At 44.6% G+C, this 5,690-nt stretch overlaps 1 protein-coding gene across 1 annotated transcript in view; it reads right to left on the bottom strand.

Annotated features, from left to right (window-relative positions):
- The window catches only part of T265_03591 (hypothetical protein), a gene marked incomplete at both ends in the record, with an annotated part of 7,621 nt that extends 3,903 nt beyond the window's left edge, over positions 1-3,718 (bottom strand). Inside the window, one exon of the mRNA XM_009168110.1 lies at positions 3,588-3,718. The remainder of the gene's footprint in view (positions 1-3,587) is intronic.
- Between the last annotated feature and the right edge of the window lie 1,972 nt (positions 3,719-5,690).

Below are 5,690 nucleotides of genomic sequence, written 5' to 3' on the forward strand. Positions count from 1 at the left end.
TCTCTTCAACAGATGTACCTGTCCAGTTGCATTCGCCTCACCAGAAACACAGCGTCTTGCTAGCGTGAAGAGACACCAATATAGAGCGAATAAGCGAACAAGGCCAGTAAAATCATATTATATGGGCAGTTCGGTGCCTTTTCCAGTGTCGAATCTGGTCAGCGTAAACCCGGATGCAATCAGCTCCCGACTATGAATTACCGGCTGAAACTAGTTCAGTAAGTTTTATTGAATTTCATAGCATCTCTTCTTCTTATGGTTGGTCCACACAGATGACTCGAACCTTATTTGCATTCGAAGTGGTTTTTAAGACAAGGCCATCATATTCGGTAGCAAATATTCAATAACAAAGTCAGAGAACGAGGTCGATAGCTATGGCTTGCGCCACTATCTGGCAGCTGAATTCCACACCTTCTTGAGATCCGCGTGTCCACATCAAATTTAGTCAGCTATTATTGGATCATTGTCTTTCATCCAGACTTTTATCTGCCCGGTACACAATACAGCTGCGAAATGAATAACTTAAAGCACCGAGTTTTTTGGCTTTGTTGAAATCAGTCAAAAACATTCAACACTCCTAGTTGCTTTGGAACACAGACCGACGGCACTGCGTGCCATTGTTGTTTCTTAAACTCTTCGTCCCTTTCCGAGACTGTCAGGATCAATGCAAATCACTCCTTGCAAATGAATTACTTGCCTCTGTTAAAAATAAGCACATCTTTGATTCTGTAACCACAGGGCTTAGTTACCGTAGCCTTATCGATTAAACCATTCTCGTCACCCTGCTTTTCACAAGACACTCCATACCTACTCTTGGACTTCTGCACCCAGCTAACACCGCATGTACGGTTTCCGAGGATTTTCAATATACATGATTTCGCCCACTCGTATCGCTTTTCCACTCAAGAGGTTACCTTGCTAAGGTTGAATAGATTGTGATAAAGCTAACAAGGCAACCATTCTCATAATAACGGAGAAGTTTAGCAGTGTGGAAAAGGGACGTTGTTCATCTGTAGACGATTGGCGCATGCGTTTCATCGTTGGAGTTTTACGCATCACAATGAGACAGTGGGACGACAAAACAAATGATTCCATTTTACACCAGCCGTCGTACTTTGCAACTGCGCCCACATTGCTTGTCATAATTGTAATCTACAATCGTTGAGTCAAAAAGTTTTAGTGTTGCCATACGGTCAGCAAATCCATACAACCACATTACCCTGGCACGGTCGATGGGACAAACCGTGATGTAGCCGAAACAAACCCACATTACATAAGGTAAAGCAGTCTCAGTGCGCAGTATAGGCACGGGATACCGAATAGTGAGGATAAAGGTGGGATGGTTTGTGAAAGCCCTCAGGTATCGGAAGACGAGGCAACACGGCGTATGTCGTATACTATAGTTGGAGTTTCTAAACGCCATAATCGATATTCAGCCGACGAATAACCAGTACGCAAAAGGGACGTGCGCACAAGTTGGTGCAATAAAGATGCATTTGAGGCTGTTCACATAAAAGGACAGAGGAAGCGGTGAATGCTAATTTATTTGATCCTCCCCATGGTCATTTAAGGTCTCGAAGTACCCTCATCATGGGCGGCAAGCATGTCCCCCGGCTCTTATTTTATTCCCAACCATGCACCACAGAGCCATCGAAGCATGTAGTCTGTAATAAACCATGGCTACATTTTGAGGATTATGCAGTCGTCAAACGAATAGCAAGAAGAGCAGACATTTAATTGCCTTATGTTGCGCCACTGGCCAGCGTTTTTTCCAGCAAGAGCGTCCACTGAATAATAATAATAATAATAATAATAATAATAATAATAGTCGTTCGGTTATAGCACCCTCTCGGTGCCTAGCCGCCACGCCACCCGGAGGAAGCACGAGGGTTGGGGATGGTGCCAGGTTGCCCAAGCCTACATGGAAGTCGAGATGCAGAGGTTGGGTTCGAACCACGAACCTTCGGGTCAGTAAATTCGCGCTCTTACCACTGAGCCATTTCGACCTCCGCTGGACTGGAAAGGGTAAATCTAGATTCCACAGTCAAATTTTCTACAACAGGAGGAGCGTCCCTTCCACGAGCAAGAAAATTTTCGCTGAAAAAAATACCCATCAACTTCGAGTGAGTTTATCCCTAAATGGAAAAACTATTCATCAGGATCGTTATGATCAAGTTCACAGTGAGGCAGACGTGTACAATTTCGCTAAATGTGCCGACGAATAACCAGTACGCAAAAGGGACGTGCGCACAAGTTGGTGCAATAAAGATGCATTTGAGGCTGTTCACATAAAAGGACAGAGGAAGCGGTGAGTCAATGCTAATTTGATCCTCCCCATGGTCATTTAAGGTCTCGAAGTACCCTCATCATGGGCGGCAAGCATGTCCCCCGGCTCTTATTTTATTCCCAACCATGCACCACAGAGCCATCGAAGCATGTAGTCTGTAATAAACCATGGCTACATTTTGAGGATTATGCAGTCGTCAAACGAATAGCAAGAAGAGCAGACATTTAATTGCCTTATGTTGCGCCACTGGCCAGCGTTTTTTCCAGCAAGAGCGTCCACTGAATAATAATAATAATAATAATAATAATAATAATAATAGTCGTTCGGTTATAGCACCCTCTCGGTGCCTAGCCGCCACGCCACCCGGAGGAAGCACGAGGGTTGGGGATGGTGCCAGGTTGCCCAAGCCTACATGGAAGTCGAGATGCAGAGGTTGGGTTCGAACCACGAACCTTCGGGTCAGTAAATTCGCGCTCTTACCACTGAGCCATTTCGACCTCCGCTGGACTGGAAAGGGTAAATCTAGATTCCACAGTCAAATTTTCTACAACAGGAGGAGCGTCCCTTCCACTGTAGATTCAGAAGCACTAATGCTATCGACTGAAAGTTGTACGCTGAGTACGCAACAATGTATCATTTTGGGCTCCAAGTGGGACCATACGAAAGGAACCGCCACAATGGCATATCCCAGGAGTACCCAAAAAGAAGCCCCACTCATTCAAAAGGACACGCGCTAGCAGTCAAATAGGCTCAAGCACTTGCAGTCACAATACCACCGCAAAATCCGATAATAACTAACCCCTTTTTGAGAGTAGGCCAAATTTTATCCGGCTGATAATGGGCTTGGATTAAACCCCTGCCACCACAGTTGATATTTACATAACTAGGAGGCAAAATGCCAAATGGCTTCCTGGAATTTCAAGGTGGAACATCTAAACGAAGTAGTAAAACCTATTATTGCGACCATGGGCAATTCAACCTTTTTTCGAGCTTGGTGGAAACCTAGAACCAGTAGAAGGAAGCTTGAGATTACAAAGATCGATAGACCACTGTTCAATCTCGAGCTACACGGAATGGTGGAAAAAAGAGTGCAATCATCCTATAAGAATCCTCCACGTCCTTGCTGGAATCTAAGGTGATGCACAAACGGTACTTAGGAGGACTATATGCAAAATGCCGGGAAGCGATGAGACGGTGAATCGCACGACTACCTGTCATGCTGTCGATGATGATGATGACGACTACCTAGCATTAGATGATGTTCGTCTTGAGGAGAGCGTAGTAAAAGAGGGCGACATACTGTTTTCCAGACGAAATTCTAGAGGTCGAAATCAATGGAGAGGAGCAGCACCATCGCAAGAAACCAACGACCACTCAAGGACGAAGTGTGATAGAATTCCCAGGCTGACAGAGCTGTAAAAAGAGGAGAGCATTACGTACACAGCAAACCAGACTTAACTAATTGCATACCCCTGAAACGATAGGGCTAGTAGGGCTTTGAAAGCATTAAACAAATTCAGCAGTTTAAAACGGATGATCGTCAGAAAATGTGAAGAATACTTAGAAAACGTCATCGCTAGTGAACGTTAAACACGATACCGAGACCCGTTGTACACCAGTTAATAGAATTTTCCTTGTCAGTAGTTCGAATCAGGGTCCAGTCCACAGATGCCAGTTTCGTGGCTATACAAACTGTATTTATTTAAGAACTTCCCACCTGTAATGTGTGCGTCTTTCCAATCCAACATCTATCCACTAGATGGCTACACAGAATTCCAAAATGTCTGAAACTGAAAAGCTAGATGTGACAGAATTCCACTGATTGAGTATTAGTGATATAGTGACATTCCGATTAATTGCTAAAGCGTGAATGCAGATTAGTGGCTATCACAGTCTATGCAAATCCCTTCCACTGATCAAATCGCGTAGTGGATTAGCCGTGGTTCCAACTTCCTGTCGACCCAGATAAGATTGGCGGCCAGTTTGATGAATAATCCCGCCATTCGCCGGCTGCTAGTGTCTGCCTAAATCGTCAAGTTTATAATCTTCCACTCTTCAAAGTAATAAACATGCGCCTTCCATGTTTTAAATCACGCACTTAAATCAAGCAGACACGTAATATCTGTAGGAATGACAATGTACCGGATGCTACAGACGCCGGATTATAATATCTGAAAATGTCACAAGAATGAGATGCACAACTGTGCAAGGTTTTCTATCGACCCCAAGCCTTGGGTAATTCATTTTAAGCAGCCCGAGATTCATGCTTCTGGATCCACGTTATTTGCTCTGATATAATATCCCGTAAGACCTAACAAGGCTGCCGGCGTTTCTTCTGCATACTCGTCACCGTTTTATTAGCCTTTTCAGCAAAAGAAGTCGTTTTGAAAGAGCATTCAGAAGAATAGTTGAGAATTTCCCAAGGTGGCTACCTGTTGTGTCTTGCTGAACGGTTGCGCAACTCTGTATCGGTCCCTTGGCTTCCTGCTCCGCCCACTATGGTATATCACTACCTACCTACTTTCGCTCCATACGAGAAAACTGTTTATTTCAGCGATATTTAGAGGATAACAGGATGACAACTTGGGAAAGCCTCGCTTCGTTCGCTGTGTAACGTTCACGCCCAGCTGCCAGTAGTTTGCTATGCTCGCTTTTCTGTTTCCCCGAAGTACACTGATCGCACTAGCAGTCCTACACGTCTATTTAAATATCGGATTGCTCTGAACTCAGATTCACTGAATTTTCATGTTTCCATCCTGCACTACGGGAACTTCACCACAAAATACTCATCGGTAGGCAAAACACGCTCATGACACAAAAAGAGATGCCCAACAAGGATCATCCACCGAATCATATCACCATCATTGTCAGCTGTGATAACCACATACTTGTCGTACAGTGGTTGTAGCTGCTAGTTTCATTCACTGATGATACGGGGAGTGGGGTAGGTAGCTGTGCATTGGAGGCGGGAGCTGACAAATTAGCGCGTAAATACGGCACTGCAGGTGAAACTCCACTTCATTAGTATCACCATTAGGTGGAAAGTCGTTTCATAAACAACTGTCCAGGAAAATCTGTGAAGAACCAACAGAACGAGGCGGAAGCTTGCTCAAAGTGCGGATCTTTCATCATGCACGGTAACCTAAAAAAACACGGCAACAAAGCATCAGCGCTGAACATTGTTTTTATCCTATCAATGACGATGACTTCACAGACGGGACTGGCTGAGTAGGCTCACTGTGGCTGTTTTACTGACGGGTATAAGTTCATTCAGTAGCGAACGGACAGCAAAGGCCTGCATACATGTTGAATGGACGCAGTGTTACGCTGCCCTTCTATTCAAGGGGGCTGCAGACATTTTCATCGTTTGGCTACTGCAGTATGCACAATCAGCGGTGTTTAC

This window comes from Opisthorchis viverrini (genome assembly GCF_000715545.1).
Source record: "Opisthorchis viverrini unplaced genomic scaffold opera_v5_52, whole genome shotgun sequence".
Taxonomy (NCBI): Eukaryota; Metazoa; Platyhelminthes; class Trematoda; order Opisthorchiida; family Opisthorchiidae; genus Opisthorchis; species Opisthorchis viverrini.